This window comes from Lathyrus oleraceus, chromosome 6 (genome assembly GCF_024323335.1).
Source record: "Lathyrus oleraceus cultivar Zhongwan6 chromosome 6, CAAS_Psat_ZW6_1.0, whole genome shotgun sequence".
NCBI classification, from domain to species: domain Eukaryota; kingdom Viridiplantae; phylum Streptophyta; class Magnoliopsida; order Fabales; family Fabaceae; genus Lathyrus; species Lathyrus oleraceus.
The window spans coordinates 458,774,777-458,798,033 of NC_066584.1; the positions used below are offsets into that span (position 1 = coordinate 458,774,777).

General features: G+C 33.4%; 1 pseudogene; it reads left to right on the top strand.

The window, feature by feature from the left end:
* The first annotated feature begins 5,523 nt into the window (after positions 1–5,523).
* LOC127096224 (uncharacterized) lies at positions 5,524–6,486 on the top strand (annotated as a pseudogene).
* The last annotated feature ends 16,771 nt before the right edge of the window (positions 6,487–23,257 follow it).

Genomic DNA, 23,257 nt, shown 5'->3' on the forward strand with positions numbered 1-23,257 from the left:
GAGGATGAAACTAAATTGAGAGATGCAAACTTGTGTGATAGACCTAGAATGACATTCATTCAAATTTAAAACAAGTTTGCAACTTTCTCTCAGTTTCATCCTCTTATTATTTTACAAGTTCCGCATACTATGGGTATGTTGTTGATGTTGTTATCGATTTTATTTTGTGTTATTTGTTAATAAATGGTTTTTCATGTGCAGGTAGCTAGTGGTTATGATTTACATGAAGGTGTTCTTATTCTTCCTTATTCTCTTGTTTTCTTGTATGTTGTTGTTATGTTTTACATGATTTTCACATATTGTCTTCTTGTTAGAGAGTTTATAGGTTTTTTTTTGTTGTATGTTAATGTTGTTATTATTGTTGTTATTGATAAATGTAGATAAATGTTAGTTGACATGATTTTCATATTATTTACTTTAGTTTAACATGTTTTGTTGTTGGTTATTGTTGACAATTTTTTTTCCATATTCTCTCTTATTCATGTTTGTTGTTGTTATCTTGATGTTATTGTTATGCATGTTAATAAATTTTTGTTGGATTACAATGTACTGCTAGTTTATAATAACATGTTTTTTTATATTGTTTGTAGGTTTAAAATTGATTTGTGTTACAATGAAGAAAAACATACAAGAGATGATGAAGCTGGAGTGAAAGATGCAAACTTGTGTGATAAACCTAGAATGATATTCATTCAAATTTAACACAAGTTTGCAACTTTCTCCTTAATTTCATCATACTTTCATTTTACAAGTTTGCATACTATGTGTGTGGTTCACATGATGGTTTGTCTTAATTTTCCATAATTTGTTTCAATTAATGGTATGTATGTTGTTGATAAATGTTGTTGTATGTTGTTGATGTTATTGGTGATGTCGTTTTGTGTTATTTGTTAATAATGGTTTTTCATGTGCAGGTAGCAAGTGATTATGATTCTTTACTTATCATTGATGAAGCTGGTTGCGTGAACATGTATCTAAGAGAGTTGTGAAGTTTTGCTCGCTGTGGAAATATGACGTGAGTCATTCATATAATATTCCCATAGGAACACATGTTTTCTAATCTCCCTTCTACTTTATCTTCTTCATTGCTTCCATGAACAGTTAGCTATCAAATTCTTTCAATCTATGTTAATTAATTGATGTTTTTGTTGATAAATATTGTTAGTGAGTTTGTTATATCATATATGATTGTTTATTTCACTAATCCCTCATTGAACTTGCATTCATTTAAATAGATTTTGGAAATAATAATTAGAAAAATTAAATTACTCTTGAAAATCAACTTAGACGATCCAATGTTTATCGAATTGCATGCATCTTGTAATTCATGAATTCCTCTTTAGCCTATAGAATTTGATTCAATGCCACAAATTCTTCAAAATAGTTAATGATGGTAAATGGATGTCATTCTGAATCTTTCACACAAAATTTGAGGTTTATAAAATAAACTAGAAAAATAAGAGGAAATCAAATTTTGTGTCACAAAACTAGAAGACATCCATTCATCATCATTACTTTTAAGAATCCGAGATTGAATCAAATTATATGGGTTAACGAGGAAATCATGAAATACAAGATGCATGCAATTTGAAAAACATTGGACCGTTTAAGTTGTTTTTCAAGAATAATTTAATTTTTTTGATTATCATCTTAAAAATCTATTTGAATGGTTGTATATGATTGATAAAGGGAAAAAAAACAATTCTATATTTTATAATAAACTCTTACATGTACCACCACGGTTGGAACATATAGCCATGGTGAAATATTTTTTTATGCATTTTAATTTGGTTGCAGTTGGATATCAAATCCATAAATCTATATTTATGACAACGACTATTTAAGTGGTGATGTTAGTGTTGTTGTTCTTCTTGAGTTATAAAATTTAATATTTTATATTCCGATGAAAGTTCTCCTTAGTTAATGAAAAATTGGACTGATTGAATTTTCACCTTAGTTAAAATTTTCGTGGAAAACATGATAGGAAACCTAGTACTTTAGTAATCTAAATCAATTCATATCGACAGTTTTATTTTTACATATGGCATTAGTATTTAAATGGAAATATGTTTCTGGTACAAAACTTCCATAACAGCATAAACTCATGTCAAGTTAAAAGCTATGCACAACACTTGAGTTTATTGATAATTTCAAGCTTGAGGTTTTAAAAGCAGGTCCTGTATTTTCTTGATTTGAATCTAATATCCATCCACAGCCACGTCTTGGATTGAAATCATGAACCACTCTCCATTTTCCATATATCATTTTCTTTTGAAAATATCAAAGCATTTAGCTCTCAAACTTGTTCCCTTCCTATTTCTTTTCAACAGCACATTTTTTCCCTTCATGGTGGGGGCATCCTTGGCCAAGTAGCATATCCCCATTAATTCCAACGTTACAAGTCAACATTATTAAATAGTCAAAAAGATAAACGTATATGGAAAAATCAACAATATCAAAATTCTCTATAAAGGAATAGTAGTAAATGTTTATTGTCAGTCAACTCAAGAATCTAACACCTTTATAGTATACCATTGGTATGTGCTGGGGAGATCTCAAGCCAAATGAGTGTCTTACAAACATAAACAATTCTTTTGCCAATCCTAGAGAGTAGTGTCCAAATCAAAAAGAGGCCATTATGTGGGGTGGCAATTTAATGTTGTGGTACTCAAATCGCTACTAGGTTTCAGTCTTGAAGGAAGAGAAAGACTGCTTATTTATGAATTTGTTCTAAATAAAAGTCTAGATTACTTCATATTCGGTAGGTTTAATATCAACTTAATTAGAAAATTACATTTATTTATAGTTTATAATGTCTAGACAAATACTAACTACTAAAATAGTTTTGAAATTTATATTATCTTTATTTGTCTAGATCCAACAAAGAAAGCACTATTAAATTGGGACAAACCCTACGAAAACATAAGAGGTATTGCATGGGGTCTTCTTTATCTGTAGGAGGATTCTCGCTTGCGTATTATACATTATGATCTCAAAGTAAGTAATATTCTGAGATGAATCCTAAAATAGTTGATTTTGGATTGACAAAGATGTTTGTTATTGATCAAACTCAAGGAAATACTAATAGAATTGTTGAAACCTAGTAAGTCTTTTCATATATGCTTAAGTTTACGGATTGTCATTAATTTGAGTCTAGTATAAGTAAAGTATTTATTTCAAATTTTAACTTTGTTATTTGTATCAACAATTTATTTCAAGAGGATTGAAGTTTTATTTGAATGATATAAGAGCATTGTTATTGGTACCAATAATGTTACATCACAATTGAAGGAAACTTATTAACTTTAAATTTCACATTTTTTTATTCATTAAACTTGTCTACATTGATATGTAGTGGATATATGGTGCCATAATATGCAATGTTTGGACAATTTCTATAAAATCGGTTGTATTTAGTTTTGGAGTATTGATTCTTGAGATTATAAGTGGTCATAAAAATAGTATAGCGAGATGATGCCGACTACCTATTGAGCTATCCAAGTAACACTCTTCTCACTAAAATTGATTGACATTTATAAATAACCTAGCTAATTGTATTTTGGATATCTGCATTCAATCAAATTCTTGCAGGCATGGAGAAGTTGGAAAGGGGAAAGAGCTACAAATATTATAGATCCATCATTAAATAATATTTCACAAAATGAAATAATGAGATGTATCCATATTGGTTTACTCTGTCTTCAAGAAGATGTAGAAGATAGACCAACCATGGATAGTGTTGCACTCATGCTCAATAGTCATTCTCTCACTCTTTCGATAGCTTCGAAACCCACATATATTTATGGAAGTGAAACTAGAAGCTTCAACCACAAGAAATTATAAAATGAGTTGGAAAGGAAAATTTTGATAAAAAAAAACAATTGAGTTGGAGGATCTAAGAGAATATTATGATATGGTGCAAGAGATAAACGCACGATATCGAGGTGTTATGGAAACTCCTAATAAAGTTGTCAAGCTTGATATAGTAAAGGAGTTCTAGGCTAATACCAAACCCAATAAAGATGCACTAGTTGCAAAGGTTTTTTTGGGAATTGGGCTGACAAGTTCCATTTGATAGAGATGATATAGATGCATACATAGAAGATAATTATGTGGCACACTCTAGTCAGAAGGTTGGATCCATTTGCAGTGCAGCTAGCAAAAGGAAATTGTGACTGTGCTGAAATAGATGTTGACATCTATGAGACGAAAAATACCTATCAGTTTGGACAAGATGGACTTCCTATCCATTTCAAGAGATCTGGCTTAACCATCCAAGCTCAAATTTGGATGACCTTCCTTCTACATAATGTTACTCCTACGATTCATACATCCATTGTTACCTTGAAGACTCCACATTTGATATGGTATATCATGAAAGGGAAAACAAGTAGACATAACAAGGGCGATCTCTAACAAAATTTGGGAGATTGTAGTTTCAACAAAGAAACAGACACTTGACTTTCTTTGAATGATCATAGGATTATGCAAGTATTATGGTGTAGTCATCCGAGATAACCATAATTTTGAGAAAATTTCTAAGCTTGATGATACTTTTATTGCACAATACTACACAAGATGTAGAGAGATGATACCTCCATCACCACCACAACCACAACCAGAGCCACCTGTTGCACCTAAGGAGCCTTGACATGAAACATTAAACTTTTGATAGCTTGAAACCTTCTATGAGAGCTTGTTTCTTCTTTGCTTGGGATATCCCTGAGGAATACCACAAAGGTATATTATCACTTAATAATTCTCTAAATAGGTTGTAATTAAGGACGCAAGAACCACATGCTCCATTTGAGCTAACACTGACACATGACGAGTTCATAATGTACTTGCAATGGCCTATTAATAGACCATTCTAGTTTGAGTGGGGAAGTGGTCAGGCTAGTAGAGTGGAGCAGTAGGAGAAAGGGTCCAAAAAGATGAAGAAGAATAAGAAGAAGAGGAAGATGCTCAAAGATAAGATGATGAATATACAATCAATGAAAGTGATTGATGGGTGCATCATTTGATACGTCATTATGAAGTTTGTACAGTTTTATCATTTTTGTTCCAATAATTGAACAATATCTATTTATTTGTGTTGTTGCTTATGTAGTAGAAGCACTAACATTGTCCATGCACAATATATTTGGGTGTGTTGATAATGATAGAATATAATATTTTGTTATAATTAGTCATAATTAGTTTCCTAGAATTATGTTGTATCATAATTAGATAGTTGACCAAATGTTACACATTGATGTATATATATATTCTATTCAGATCAATGAGAAGGACACGATTTCCATTATCTTACATGGTATCAATCCTAACCGATCCCTCTTTCTAAAAAAAACGCATTTCTTCTTCTCCCTCATTCAGTCCGCCGTCGCACACTTCTTCTCCCTCCTCGAAGTCTGCCGCCGCAACAGGACTACTGTACTCTGTACCGCCGCCGTCGAACACGAGAACCACCCTATTCTCTCACCTTTCGCCTCTGTTCGTGCCTCCGCCGTCGCATCTGCAACCATGTCTGAATCAGACCATTCAGAACATAGTGTCGCTGATACCTATAAATCTAGCGCCGATACCCACAAATCCGCTGATACTGGGGATTCCGGCCAATCCAAGAACACCATGTTACGAGGTTCCAAATTGGAGTTTCATCCCGCACTTGCCGTCTCCAATATTAGGAACCACATTCCTATTATTCTTGAGATGGAAAAAGATCAATATGGTACCTGGGCCGAGCTTTTCTGTATCCATGCTCGCTCACATCGAGTGCTACATCACATCGTTCCATCTATCGGAAAAGAGCCACCAGCCATTACCGATGCCAACCATGAACAATGGTCCACTCTTGATGCCACCGTTCTTCAGTGGATTTATTCCACTATTTCTACTGATTTGCTGACCACTATTCTAGAACCCAACTCCACTGCAATGGAAGCATGGCATCGCTTGGAAGATATTTTTCAAGACAACCAAAATGCTAGAGCTGTCCCTCTTGAGCAAGAGTTTTCTAACACTCATATGGAGGATTTTCCCAATGTCTCAGCTTACTATCAGCGTCTTAAGATGCTTTCTGATCAGTTGAGAAATGTCAGTTCCCCTGTCAACAATCATCGTCTGGTCCTTCAGCTGATCTCTGGTCTTCTAGAAGCTTACCGTAGTGTTGCTACTTTGATACTTTAGAGCAACCCTCTTCCAGCATTCTATCAAGCTCGTTCCATGCTCGCTTTAGAAGAAGTCAGTATGGCTAAGATGACAAACACAGGCTCTCATGCTACTATGCACACCACTCATCCGAAACCTACTGAAGACACCTCTCAGCGTGGCAACCGCCGTCCCGACAACCATTCTCGCTCCCGTGGAAATCAGGGTCGCGGAGGAGGACGTGGTAACCGCAATGCACTTCAGTCTGGAGCTCCCAACGCTCCCTCACCTTGGTCCGCTCCTTCTTGGCAACAACAACAGCAGTACCCAAACTAGCAACCATGGGGTTGGACTCCACCACCATGGACTATGCCACCGTGTCTGTATCCCACCTCTCAGTAGACACGCCCTGTCGGTCCTCCTAAGCAGCCAGGCATTCTAGGACAGCATCCTCAGGTGTATGCAACCTCTACCTCATCTCAGATACCAACAGACATTGAGACCTTAATGCACACCATGTCACTCCACACTCTTGACAACCAGTGGTACATGGACACAGGCGCAACATCTCATATAGCCGCATCACAAGGTAATCTCTCGTGTTATTTTCCTGTAAGTAATTCAAATCAGAAAGTCATTGTAGGCAGTGGCCATGGAACTCCAATTCACGGCACCGGACACACACAAATAACCACATCTCACTAACCCCTTCACCTTAACCATATCCTGCATGCCCCGAAAATTATTAAAAATTTAATTTCTGTGAGACGACTCACCACTGACAACAATGTTTCTGTTTCCTTTGATTCTTTTGGTTTTACTGTCTCTGATTTTCAGACAGGGATCACCCTTCTTAGATGTGACAGTCGTGGAGATCTTTATCCAGTTACCACTCCTCCCAGTTTTGCCGGTCTCACATCCAGTCTTTGGCATAGTCATCTTGGTCATCCTGGTGTGTTTGTTTTGAATTCCCTTCGCAAAAATAAGTTCATACATTGTGAACCTTTTAATTCTTCTGTCGTTTGTGACTATTGTGTTTTAGGCAAACAAGTTAAATTGCCATTTTTTGATTCTCAAACTACGACTTTGATGCCTTTTGACATTTTACATAGTGATTTATGGACGTCTTCAATTTTAAGTTCTGCTGGTCATAAATATTATGTCTTATTCTTAGATGATTTAACAAACTTTTTGTGGACTTTTCCTATTAGTAGAAAATCTCATGTGTTTGAAACGTTCAAGTCACTTACTCAACTCATTCGAACTCAATTTTTGCAAAAAGTTAAAACTTTTCAATGTGACAATGGCGGTGAATATAATAATGAGCTTTTTCAAAAATATTGCATTGACCATGGTCTAGTTTTTCGTTTCTCTTGTCCCCACACATCCTCACAAAATGGGAAAGCGGAACGCAAAATAAGAACCATTAATAATATGATACGTACTATGCTAGCTCATTCTTCTGTTCCCCCCTCGTTTTGGCATCATGCTCTCCACATGGCAACTTACCTGTTAAATATTATTCCTTGTAAAACACTTCATAATCAGTCACCAACACAACTCATGTATCTTCGTGATCCCACCTACACACATCTCAGAGTCTTTGGTTGTCTATGTTATCCATTATTCTCGTCATCTACCATTCATAAGTTACCACCCCGCTCTACTCTGTGTGTCTTCTTGGGTTATCCGCCGAATCATAAAGGTTATAAGTGTTTTTATTTGCCTAATAGAAAATTAATAATTTCGAGGCATGTTATCTTTGATGAAACTCAATTTCCCTTCACCAAGATACACTCCCTTTCACCTCACTCTTATCAATTCCTAGATGATGACCTTCACCCCTACCTTATGCATCAGTGGCAAAATCAATTTTCACCACCTGTTGCACATAACCAACCAACACCCATAATCCCAATTGACCAACCACTACCCTCAATAAACTAACAATCATCATCTCCTACCTCTTCGATTAACACACCCATTACAATAAACTCTTCATCACCACCATCAATTCAACCGCATCCACCTCCACCTACACGAACCATCACCATCCGAGCATGAAAGGCATTGTCAAACCCCGCATGATATTTAACTTATCAATCTCTCACTCTGACCACACCATCTCTCCCATACCTAAAAACCCCAAACTAGCCTTATCAGACTCGAATTGGAAATCCGCAATGCAATCTGAATTTGATGCTCTTATTCAAAGTAAGACGTGGGATTTAGTTCTTCATCCTTGTGATGCTAATCTTATTCGATGTATGTGGATTTTTAGGCTTAAGAAAAATTCGGATGGCTCCTTTGAGCGTTATAAGGCTCGTCTTGTAGGTGATGGCAGGTCACAGGTTGCAGGTGTGGATTGTGATGAGACTTTTAGCCCCGTGGTGAAACCCGCTACCATTCGAATATTGCTTACCATTGCTCTATCCAAATCCTGGCCCATTCATCAACTGGATGTCCAGAATGCCTTTTTACATGGTGATCTTCATGAGACTGTTTACATGCATCAACCATTGTGTTTCCGTGACCTCCGTCATCCAGATTATGTATGCCGGTTGAAGAATTCATTGTATGGTCTCAAGCAAGCGCCTAGGGCATGGTACCAACATTTTGCTGACTATGTCGCCACCATTGGCTTTCGCCATAGCACATCCGACCACTCCCTCTTCATATATCGACAAGGTTTAGACATGGCCTACATTCTGCTGTATGTAGACGACATCATCCTCATCACCTCCACTCAAGTCCTCCGCAAATTAATCATGTCACTCTTAGCATATGAGTTTGCAATGAAGGATTTGGGCCATCTGAGTTACTTTCTGGGTATTACAGTATCTCGTCATCCTGATGGAATATTTCTCAGTCAAAGCACTTATGCTTCAGAGATCATTGAACGTGCTGGCATGGCGTCCTGTAAACCATCAGTTACTCCTGCTGACACCAAGCAGAAACTCAGCACCTCCTCCGGCACTTCTTATGAGGATCCCTCCTTTTATCGGAGTCTTTCAGGGGCCCTATAATATCTCACATTCACTTGACCTGATATATCATATGTTGTTCAACAAGTTTCTCTTCACATGCATGCCCCTTGCACGGAACACATGCTTACTCTTAAGTGCATTTTGCGCTATGTTCAGGGCACCTTACATTTTGGACTACACTTATCCCCATCTCCCATTACAAAGCTTATCTCCTACACTGGCGCTGATTGGGGTGGATGTCCTAACACTAGACGTTTTACATCTGGGTACTGTTTTTTTCTAGGTGACAACCTTATTTCTTGGTCTTCCAAAAGGCAGCCAACTCTCTCCCATTCTAGTGCTGAAGCCGAATATAGGGGGTTTCCAATGTTGTCTCCGAATCGTGTTGGATTCACAATCTTCTCCTGGAACTCCATTTTCCTATTCCTCGGGCCACTTTGGTGTATTGTGACAATGTTAATGCCATCTATCTATATGGTAATCCTGTGCATCATCAGCGCACTAAGCATATTGAGAGGGACATTCATTTTGTTCGGGAAAAGGTAGCTCGTGGTCAGGTTCGCGTCCTCCATGTTCCCTCAAGACATCAGATCGCAGACATCTTCACCAAAGGACTTCCTCACATTCTCTTTGATGATTTTCGGACCAGTCTAAGCGTCTGTGAACCTCCCGCTTCGACTGTGGGGGTGTGATAGAATATAATATTTTGTTATAATTAGTCATAATTAGTTTCCTATAATTATGTTGTATCATAATTAGATAGTTGACCAAATGTTACACATTGATGTATATATATTCTATTCAGATCAATGAGAAGGACACGATTTCCATTATCTTACAGATAATGTTGTATTAAGCACATGAACACACTCAAATCTCCAACATTTTCAGAAATTTTGATAATGATTGATTGTCTACCCTGAAATTTGATATGCAAATAACAAGAAAAAATTGGTATTTGTGTTGTAGCTGAGGGCTCGTTAGGCGGGCCACATAGCTCGCTTAGCACCTTTTGATGCACAAAGCTAGATAAGAGAGGATCATTGGGCTAAGTGATGTCATCCATATTCCACTCATTATTTTGTTGCCTGAGGACAGGAAAATGTTTTCTAAAAGGGGTGCAATGCAAAGTTGGTAACTTATACATGTTTAATTTAAATTGGTTTCCTGATTAAATGTCAATGTTTGAAAATCTGTGAAAAGTTTTGAATAAGTACTACCAAAGGAAGTTTGATTGCAAATGGTTCAGATGATGGTATAAACAATCAAAAGTTAGGTTGTTTACAAAAGGTCAAAGAACAAATAACATGAAAAAAAATTATTCTCTTTAAATGCTTCATTTACAATTAATGTCTAACTATCTCTAAAATATAACATGATTATAATTTATTGCTTTATTCAAAGTTTGATTTTTCTATTGTCTAGTAAAAACTTGTTGACATAAGTCAGGAATCATAAGCCTAAACCAAGTGAGATGTGTTAAACCTCATGTTTTACATAATTTATGAGAGTAGACATGCATGATAATTATGTAGAATTTGCATCAAACTTGATATTACTTAATATGATTGAAATTACATGGATTTAATCAAGACACTGTTTGTTATTGAGTGAAAAACTACTTGATCTAAAAAGTCTACCTTGTGAAGGTGTGAATCAATTTTGAAAAACCCTTTTGAGCCTTGTAAATAATTTTTTTTCTTTTCAAATGTTACAACTCTTAGCCAATTTAAAAGAAAAATAATGTTCACCGCCTTATCTTAAGGATACGAGAGTACATAAGCAAGTGTATTTAAAAATCAAAAGTTGGGGAGAAAAAAGGAAATGTTTAGAAAAAGAAAATTAAAGTAGTACTAGTGTAATAAAAGAAAAAGAAGATGCTTTGACATAAACAATTCAAAAATTCAAAGTCAAACATACAAAAATTAAAAGCACCAAAAGGAAATGGATGTAAGGAAGTTGGCAGAAAGAAAAAGTAATTTTGAAAAGAAATACTTTATGATCTCTTATCTTTAGAATTTTGAATTCAAAGAAAAAACAATACATTTTAAAGTTCAACCATGTTACAACCTAAAAAAAAAGACTTTAGTGATCCATGACTTATAATATATCTAGTGATGATTATTAGATAAAATACAAAGTGTTTATATAGTTTATACCTTGTCTAATTTTTTAGGGAAACACTAACCATGGAGAGATATCAATGAGATCATGATCTTGATAAATGATTAATTGTTGATCAATATATATATATATATATATATATATATATATATATATATATATATATATATATATATATATATATATATATATATATATATATATATATATATATACTGTTCAAGCAAATCAGTCATCTTTATGTTATGGTTTATGGATAGTCATGATATTGACTATAACCTTGCTTTTGAAAGAATATTATACTATAAAAATAATTCCAAAATACTTGACTTGACTTGGTCAACCTTTTAGTGAAACATGCATTCAAAAAGTTTATGATATTTTTTTAGGACAAACAAAAAGATAAGTTAGAGAGAGTTAATAAGTGCTAGGTTTACATAAAACACGTAAGTACTTAATAACTTATTTTACAAGAAATACAAAACCCCCTAATTTATATATGAAAAGTGATAAAACACCTGTTTGGCCTTTCCTAGCATGTATTAATTGGAAAAAAGGTAAAAAGGGTATGGAAAACCACGATTTAGCACACAAAGACCAAGCTAAAGAAAAACTCTGAAAATCAAGGCTCGCTAGGCCCAAACATAGGCGCATTAGGCTAGATTAGAAGTTCATATGACACATCCAGGTTCAAGTAATTCTTGGTGAAGCAAGGGTTTGTGCGCTTAGAGAGACAAGGCGGCTAGGGCCACCTTTCAGCAGGTAACATTACTTAATGGAAAAGAATGCAGGCTAGCTAGGCGCAAGGGTGGCGCACCTAATGAGGGGTCAAAATCCTAGCCTATAAATAGAGGCTTCCAGTTCATTGCAAAAGAAGTTCCAATTAAGCAAGGTATTAAATAAATGAATTAGGTTCATCTTGGTCTACAATAGGATAATAAGAGAGGGAGCTCGAATGTGGAAGTGTTGCACAAGTGACATGATAGATAAACTTCCAAGATGAGCTCCATGAGATTATCGATACAACTACGATGAGTAAGTGTGGCAAAAAATATCTTTATTGGGGTTTATATGTAATCATTATATTCAAGTATTAAATATTTCATTCTGTTTTATGTAAATCTACTCAAACTTTAATATTGATGACTCTTTAATCTTAATTCATGTTTTAGATTTTATACCTAAATTTTGTTTTCATGGTGTGACTTGACATTTGAAAGGTGTTTGTCATTACTAGATCTAATATAATAATCTATTTGATACAAATTCCTGGACATATGTTTAGGTTGAATATCCACACGTACTATAGTGGGATCGGTTAAGATGCATAGATAATTGTTGGAGCTTAATGTTTTACACTAGTTAAGGTACCAAGATATCAACTACTAGATTAAAACAGACGGAAGATACAAATGGGAGCAACAAGTGTTAATATTAATAGCTAAGTAGAGGGGCGTGTTACTGACCTATAGATTGAAACACTCATGGGTTAACAATGAAATTTTTGGAAGTGAACAAACATGAAATGTATCATATGTCATACCCTCAAATTTACCCTACCTCCATATCACCCTTCATAACCCTAATTCATGAGAATACATCCCACACATGTCATCTCATATGCATTTACACCCAATGATCCACAAGAACAAGCTCAAGGCATGAGGTTCATTTGTGAAGCCTCAAGACTCTTTGATCATGTTGAGGCGTTCCCAAACCACCTTAACCCTAATATTCAATTCTCAAGCATGCCATAACCTTGGAAGATCATTCAAGTCATCTCACTCACTCTCTAAAACCCTAATTGGATGGTGAATCCACATTGAAGACATGAGAAGATTCATCTGGTCACCCAAGGACCTCAACCGTAGTCCTTGATCCTCAAGGGCTTGTAGAAGTCCCCTTTCATTTTGTGTATTAATGACCATGCCACTGAAGATCCCAAATATCCAAATATTTTTCATGCCACAACCCCTTGAATCACCTTAATACACCTCTTTCACCTCACAACTCTAATTTAATTGGCCATGGTTCTTGATGAAACTTGTGGTCCAAGAAACCCTAGTTTATGCATCTTTTGATTCTATGTCTTACCTCATTTGATCATCCCATCATGCCACACTTCATTAACCTTTGTTTCAAGTCATTTTTAATCACAATTTATCAATCAAACATCCATTTCATTCATGGTACAAGTCCTTGGTTTGATCATGAACTTTGAACTTCCAATGCCTTGAATTAACCCATGAACCTGACTTAAAATAATCCCACAAAGATCCAAGCCTAATTTTACATCATGATATGATCATATGAGCTTAAAACATCCATCATTATACCTTAGTAATCAAGAAACCACAAAATGACATTTCTAGGTCATGTTGGTTGGTCACATTTTGGCAAGTTTAGCCTGTCATTTGATTCAAACCCCATAACTTTTTCACCTTTCAATCTTTTCAATATATTCTTTGATCCAAATGTCCTAATTGAGACCTTATCAACTTTGTTTCAAGGTTTAACACCTAATTCATTGAGAAAAGACCTCAATTTTTGCATTGGTCAAGCTGGTCCAAATGCCTAGCAAGAACTAGAATTATGACCAAGACAACCACTTTACCACATTGACATTTCCAAACCATAAATCATTTTGACCTGGTTCTTTTTGCATTTCATCAAGGACATGTTAAAGATTGTTTATCACAAGTTTCATGCAAAATGCACGAGCCAATTTTATTTGACCCAAGTTCAAAGTTTGGATTTCACCAGGTTGCACAAACCAGACCACACGCAGTCGTATTTTGCATTTTGATTGACCAAGCCCCAAAACCACTTTGATTTGATTCCTTTTGAACTGTAACACATTGCATAGAATAAGGAGACATGTTTAGAAGTCAACTTGGGTGCAAAGAGGTCACAAATTAAGGAACTCGAGCCATGTGCAAAATTCAGTAATTTCCCAAAATGGATAAAAGAAAAAGCCATAACAGGTCATTTCAAAGCCCTTGGTCGCACTTGTTTGATGCTAAGGAGAAAATCCAATTGGTTGGGAGTGCAAATCAGGTCAGAACAAGCCAACCATTGTCCCAAAAATCCCACTTTCGAGATGCTTTAAGCCACTTTCATTCTCTGATCAAATACCTCTCATTATCTCACCTATCAATCCCAACACCTTCCATATAAATAGGGGAAGGTATTCTCTTCATTTACCAAACTTCTCAAGCCAAAATCACCCTACTGCAAAATCGAGTTTCACCATTTAACACAAAGTTCCCATAGAAACACCATCAAGAATTAAGGTTTGAATGCCTTGAGGAATTCCATGATGAGGTCTCCTTGAATCCACATCTCAAAGATCAAGGAAATTAGGGTTTTATTCCCAATATGATCAGATGAAGAGCCATGGCATATCTCTAAGGTTTGATCGACAAGCAAACCCTAGCTTTTCAAGCCACTGAGCTTTGAATCTATAATGATCAATTACCAAGTATCAACATGAATGAATGATGCATATGAATGAAACATGAATATGTGCAGATGAATCTGTCAAAGGTGAGTGAAAGGATGAAAAAGAGAGGGAAAATGTTGGGGTATGATAGAGATTAATTAATAATTTTTACTTTAAATAATAATAATTCAATGCATGTTACACTACAACAAAAATGAGTTTCAGCAACAGCTGTACACCGCGGCTAATTATCTAAAAATCGTAGCCTAAGGCTTTAGCCTACGGTTCTCTAAGCGTGGAATAAACAGCCGTTGCCTGTTCTTATAGACTACGATTTTCTCACTTTATCCCACATATGAGAATATGCGTTGCCAAAACACCTGAATAGGCCGCGGTTTTGAAACTCGTTATAGACTACGGTTTTGTTTAGGCTATACTTGTATAACCGTTGCCCTTTGATGACTACTGTTTATTAAGTTAATTTTTGTCCATACAATAAAACTGTTGCCTATTAATTTTCTTTATAAAAAATACAATAAACAATGTAGAATTCTTTTGCTATAAAATGTAACTTCAAACTCAATAAACCATATACAAAACAATAAGGTTAACAATGTTGTTGCATGAAACCTTTAATATTATAAGTTAATTTAAAAGATTTTACAATGACTACAACAATTTACATCCAACACCTAGTTCATAATAAACAACTATAAAACACAGTTAACTTATCAGCAACTCATGAGCTATGTACCATAGAATCACAATCTAAATTGTGAGAGACTTATCTTTATTTGAACAATAATAATTGACAGATTCAAAATTTTAATATTTTCACTCTCTAATGTATTAAATTAGAACTGCTTAAGAGTCATGTCATCTCTTGTGTCTCAATCTAGAGCTATAAAAATAGTATCGTAGATTCCTTGTCCAACCTGCAAATATAACATAGGTCAAATAAACCATATCCCTTTCAAATTGGGTTTCTTAAAATAAACTATAAATTAATAAATTTCATTAACTTACATATTCATATGGTAATGAACAATCTAACTCAACATGGAAACTATCTAATTGATTTGATTCTCAATTGCAATGACACAAATAATATAAAAGAAATTAAAGATCCATAACTCATAAATTGATGCAATGATTTTTTACTACTCCATATGATACAAAGATTTTTACTAGACATGATACAAAATACTAGTATGATATAAAATACACTAGTATGATATAGAAAAGAAAAAAAGATATTATGAAAAAAAGGCATGAGGACACAATAAATATAGTGGTATGATATTCAATAAGAGGTCGCAATCCATGGCACAATAACAACATAATCTAGCACAAATGCTAAGAAATAAATATGAAAAATCTTGAAAAATATAATTGACTAAGTATATCGAAGTGCAACCCATTCCCAAGTTTCAACTCTGAGCTTGTGTAAACATGGTTAGTTTGTAAAAACTTAAAAATCAATTACTCAATTAATCATAATTAAAAATTAAACATCAAGTACTATCAAAATATCTATTATTGAGTTGGTGCTAAATTATAAAAAACCAAAACTAAGATAAAACAGAACTTGAGGAAAATAAAAAATAAATAATAAACCAATCAAAAATAAATTTTGAATTGTTGCAAAATAGTTTAAATAGTAAAAAAAATGGACAACATCTTCTGACTTAAATCTTGAAGAAAACCTATTATCATTTTATCAATTTCCTTTAACAATTACAATTACAAATGAAAATTTGATTTTGGAACTTTCCATATTGAAATATATTGGATCGGTGACCTATGTCAGCAAATTAAATTGATATAAAGCATACCTCTCACAAAGATATGTATTTCTTCTTTTAATAGGAGTCAAGAATACCCACACATTCATCTAAACAATAAGTGATAAATAATAAGTAAAATCAGGATATTCATCAGAAAGAACAAAAATAGAAAATAGAGAATCTTCACGGATCTTCATCATTTCCAATGTCGCGTATTCAAAGAAGATGCAAAATCTCTTTCCTAAAGAGTATTGTACAAACAACCCCTAAAACCTAATTGAATATCTCCCCTCTCTATATTAATGTAATGAAGTTACAAAATAATCCTAATGAAGAAGAGAATCAAAATCTAGCAACTACGATGACTTTGTATCGAGAAGAAAGAAATGGTTTTGTGGTAGCTTGAATTTGAAATGGTTTTGTGGTAGTGTGAATCTGAAAACAGAGAGAAAAGGGTTTCAGATGAGAGAAAATAAGCAAAAGTAGAGAGAGAAAAGAGAAAAGAGTTTCGGGGAATGTAGAGTAACTAAGTTTTCTTTTCACCATATTTAATTATTTAATTTAAAATTAATATATTTAGTTTTTTTCTTGACAGAATCTGCATTTACATTATTACTTTAACTATTCTTTGATTTTATATAATTGTTTAGTATTTTTTTAACTTATTTCTTATTGAGTTTTATAGTTTACAATTTTAATATACAAATTTATTTAAAATAAATATCATTCAATTTTTAATTAACTATTTTAATAATAACTATGAGAAGGATAAAATTTATCTTCTTTTAATTTCGTTGATTTTAGAATAAAATTTTGATATAATTTTTTATTTAAATTAAAATAATAAATAATAAATTTAATTATTTTTAAAAGTTTTACATCAATTTTTTTATAAATTTTTAGTTTTAGTTCATTCATTAATCAAAAATATTTTTATAAATAGTTTTTATTTCAATAAACTTATATTTTTTTACCTATAAAAAAATCTGTGTCTGGAAAAGATACGTTATTATATGATACATAATCACTAATAATAAAAAGGTATCTGAATATAATAATATCTGAACTTATAATTTTTTAAATTATAGTTCTTTGTGACAAAAAAGATACTATAGTTATTAACAATAAATTTTATATAATTTACAATAAATTTTAATTAACTACATTAACGATGGCTATGATAAGAGCCAAATTATCTTCTTTTCAATTATTTTTTTAATTTTAGAATATATTTTTAATATAACTTTGTTTATTTTAAATTAAAATAATAAATTATAGGGTTTAAAATTTATCTCCTCAAAATAATTAATTTTAAATTATGTGATGTAATTTAAAGTAATGTTTACTCCTCAATATTTAAATAGTATGATGTTTATTTTATATATTAAAATAGTAAACTATAAAGATAACTTGATGAATAAGAAATAAAATTCAAAAATAAAATAAAAATAATAAACAATTATATAAATAAAAGAATACATAATATAATAACTAAAATGCATATTGATTTGGTGGCAACTCTAAGAAGTGTGGCAAGTTCCATATAAAGGGTTTGAATCCTGTTATTTCACTATCTTAACACGTGAATCAATTAAAGAACATATGACCACAAATTTAAATCGTAGCTTAAAATGAATAGATGACGGTTTAATTATGCCCATAATTTCTAGGCGTAGTGTAAGACGAATAAGGGACTGTTTTGTTAATGCCCACAATTATAAACCGTAGTTTAAAAAGAATAGATGACGGTTCTGTTACGTCCATGATTTTAAAAGCATAGCTATAAGAGAATAAGCTACAGTTTCAAAAGATAAATCTAAGAACCAAACAACACATAATAAGCGTGGCTTTTACTCGTTCAAGCAACGCTTTTCTAGCCGTTGCCTATTCTTCAGTTGCCTAAAGCCAAAAATGTTGTAGTGTTAGTTTTAATTAGGATTTACTTAGATTTAATTCTTAGAACTCCTTTTCAATTAATTTCATTAGAAATTAGGATATTCATCATAATTCCATTTTTTAATGCTTTTAAGCCCTAAATAAAATCCATGTGCTTAAAATGCCTTCAGCATGATCTTTGCCCTTTAATTAGTTGATCAAGTTCGTGCTTGATCATTTGATTACACTTGACATTGGATATTGTCTTAGACTTATTCTGAATAAATTGCTTGCTTCCCCTGTCTAGTCAAGTGATCATAAGTCTTTTGATCACTTGATTGGGTTAGACATATGTACTTGTACTACACTGGATCTCTTAACCCAAGTCAAGCTTCATATGCAAGACTCTGAAGACTCTAGGAATCAAGACCTTGATCACTACTAAGTTTCATCCTTCAAGCACAATAAAAAGACTTTCCTACCTCTTTAGACACTTGTTAGTCATGATGCGAATTGCGTGCCACGAGCCTTAAGCAACGGAGAAGAACGAGAGGGATTATTCCTACCATTATTCTGAGTACCTTTGAGTACGAAGAGTAAGCCTCGCTCATTCAAAGTATTCTACTATGTTCATAGACTTCAGTGAAATTCAAATCAAATTTATTTCAAGTTGTCTCCCCCACAGACAACACTTCAATAATTCAACATCCATAATACCGCATTCTCTTTGTTTAAACATCTCTTTCTTAGTTTAAACACGATTATCTTGGTTTAAACACCATTATATTGGTTTAAACACCATTCTCTTTTTTAAACACCATTCTCTTGGTTTAAACATCACTATTTTGGTTTAAACACCACTTCCTTGGTTTAAACACCACTTATTTGGTTTAAACACCACTCTTTTGGTTTGAAAACCACTCTCTTTTTTTAAACACCACTTCTTTAGTTTAAACACCACTTCTTTGGTTTAAACACCACTCTCTTTGTTTAAACACCACTATTTTGGTTTAAACACCACTCCCTTGGTTTAAACTCCACTTCTTTAGTTTAAACACCACTTGTTTGGTTTAAACACCACTTCTTTGGTTTAAACACCACCATTTTTATTACTTCTTCGATTTAAACACCATTTTTATTACTTCTTTGGTTTAAACACCACTATTTCGGTTTAAACACCACTATTTTGGTTTAAACACCATTCTTGAGGTTAATCACATTTTCTTGGTTGATCACCTCTCCCCTTTGGCTTAAAAACCACTTTTATTACTTCTTTGGTTTAAACACCACTTTTATTACTTCTTCTCTTGGTTTAAACACCAATCTCTTGGTTTAAACACCACTCTCTTGGTTTAAACACCACTTTTTTTCGGTTTAAACACCAATTTTATTACTTCTTCGATTTAAACACCACTCTTTCAATTTAAAAACAACTCTTTTTGTTAAACACCACTCTTAAGGTTAACCACCTTCTCTTGGTTAATCACCTCCCCTTTTGGTTTAAACACCACATTTATTCCCTCTTTGGTTTAAACACCACTTTCATTTCCTGTTTGGTTTAAACACCACTTTTATTTCCTGTTTGGTTTAAACACCACTTTCTATTACTTCTTTTGCTTAAACACCACTTTTATTACTCTTTTGGTTTAAACACCACTCTTGAGGTTAATCATATTCTCTTGGTTAATCACCTCCCCTTTTGGTTTAAACACCTCTTTTGTTACCTCTTTGGTTCAAACACTACTTTCATTTCCTGTTTGATTTAAAGACCACTTTTATTTCCTCTTTGATTTAAACACCACTTTTATCACTTCTTTGGTTTAAACAACACTTCAATTTCCTATTTGGTTTAAACACCACTTTCATTTTCTCTTTGGTTTAAACACCACTTCTTTAGTTTAAACATCACTCTTTTGGTTTAAGTACCACTCTTTTGGTTTAAACACCATCTCTTTGGTTTAAATACCACTTTTGAGGTTAATCACCTCCTCTTGGTTAATCACCCCTTCTTGGTTTAAACACCACTTTTAAGGTTAATCACCTTCCCTTGATTAATCACCTCCGCCCCCTTTTTGGTTTAAACACCATTTTTATTTCCTCTTTTGTTTAAACACCACTTTTATTTCCTCTTTGGTTTAAACACCACTTCCTATTACTTCTTTGGTTTAAACACCACTTTCATTTACTTCTTTGGTTTAAACACCACTTTCATTTCTTGTTTTGTTTAAACACCAATTTCTATTACTTCTTTGGCTTAAACACCACTTTTATTCCTGCTCTTGGTTTAAACACCACTTTTATTCCTGCTCTTGGTTTAAACACCACTTTTATTTCCTGCTTGATTTAAACACTGCCTTTATTACTTCTTTGGTTTAAACACCATTATCCAGTTTAAACACCATTTCACAAATCTTTTACAATTCATTCACAAATTCTTTCATAATCCTAGAATCAAACAACACATCCGTATTTTCTACCATGAACTATGAAGCTCTGATTTTCTCATTGCACTATGAGAATACGTAGACATGAGGGTTTGAATCCTTGGAGAGCATATTAATTAATAAACTTATTTTCCCTTTTACCAATTGCAAGTAACCTTTAGATAATAACACTTATTCATGCAAAGAACAATCAAAATGATTCCTGTTGAGTACAACGGATGTGAGGGATGCTAATATCTTCCCCTTGCATAACCGACTTCCTTACCCGTTTCTCCTCCCCTTGGGTTTTATCGATATTTTCCCTTTCCTTCGGGAATAAATAAAGTTCGGTGACGACTCTGTTGTATCTTCGAGTGTGCGATACGCTTAGGTATTTTTTTTTTGCGGCGCGACATGATGACTCTTTAATCTTAATTCATGTTTTAGATTTCCTACCTAAATTTTGTTCTCATGGTGTTACTTGACATTTGAAAGGTGTTTATCATTACTAGATCCAAGATAATCATCTACTTTATACCAATTCCTAGGCATATGGTTAGGTTGAATATCCACATGTACTATTGTGGGATCAATTAAGATATCGAGATGATTGTTGGAACTTAATGCTCTACACTAGTTAAGATACGAAGATATCGGCTATTAGGTAATGCACTTATCTCACGGTGATGAAACTTACAAAAGATACGAATGAGAGCAATAAGTTTTAATATTAATATCTAAGTAGAGGAGCATGTTACTGACGTATAGTAATGTATGAGAAATACGTACTGATAAAATCTACCCCTAGCAAGCTTTCTTACCATTAACATTGAAATCTCCATTTTACTTTCTATTTTTTATTTTATGTCATTTAATTTAACGCATGAAAATATATAAAACCCTTCTCTACTTAGAATATAAATATTGTTGAACGGTCTTTGAAACTACAAGTCTGTGTGGATAAGTTAATTACGAACTTACGTTTGTCTTACAACAATATCTTATTTCTTAATATGTCTCATCTAAATTTTTTTCCAGACATCATGAAACTTTAATTATAGCTATTAATTATGTGAGAACCCCATCATCTATTGAATAAGCATTGGATTATAAAAATCAAGTCCAATCTATGAGTGAGGAAATGAAATCTCTTGAGAAAAATGGTACTTGAGAAACTGTTTAGAGGCTAGAAGGCAAGAAGCTAGCTGGATGCAAATGTATCTATATTGTAAAAGAAAAATGAGATGACAACCTTGATCGTTACAAGGAAAGAGTTGTGGGAAAAGGTTATACTCAGATATATGACATTGATTACGAGGAGACATATGCACCTGCGGAAAAGTTGAATATTGTTCGAATCTTACTATCTCTCAGTGCTTATTCTGAATAAGAATTACAACTATTTGATGTTAAAAATGAATTCTTGCATGGAAACTTAGATAGTCAAGTGTATATGGAGATTCCACATGATTTTAGTACCACAAGTGTAGCCAACAAGGTGTGTCAATTGAAGAAGGTCATGTATGGACAAAAACAACCCCCTCGAGCATGGTTTTGAAGACTCATAAAGGTAATAATGTGTTTAGGCTATAAAAAGACTCAAGGAGATCACACTTTGTTTTTTAAATATACACAAGAAGGAAAAATGATTATATTTTTTATTTATGTTGACGATATTTTTGTCACAAGAGATTATTTGAGTGAGAGACAACTACTTAAAAAGAAATTATCAATATAATTTTAAATTAAAAACCTTGGAGAACTCAAGTACTCCTTAGGAATTAGGGTAGCCCATTAAAAAAACCATAAGATGAGCTATGAGGAGGAAAACGACAACAATGACAGGGGTCGATATAAGAGGTTAGTGGGAAATTTGATTTACTTGGCACACACAAGGTCGAATTTGACATATGCAATCATTGTGGTAAGCCAATTCGTGCATGATTCGAGGGCGAGACACTTAAATCTAGTAGAACGTGTTCTACAATATCTCAAATCTACTTTAGAAAGAGGACTCTTATTTAAAAGATGAGGAAGTCTAACTATGGAGGCTTACACTGATGCCAATTATGTATGTTCATCGATTGATAGAAGATATACTTCATACTATTGTGCATTCTTGTGTGGAAACCGTGTTTGCTTGGGAGAGTAAGAAGCAAAGCGTAGTTGCCCGATCAAGCGCTGAAGTATAACTTAAAGTTATGACATTAGGAATTTATGAACTATTATGGATGAAGCAAGTGCTAAAAGATTTGAAGATACAATGTCAAAGCCATATGAAGTTGTTTTGTGACAATAAATTGGAAATCAGTGTTGCACATAGTTCGATTAACCATGATAGGATAAAATACATTGAGATTGACTGGAATTTCATTAAAGAAAAGTTGGATAATAAATTGATAACTACCACATACCTATCTTCTAGGCATTAGTTGGAGATATGTTAACAAATGGTGTACCAATAAAATG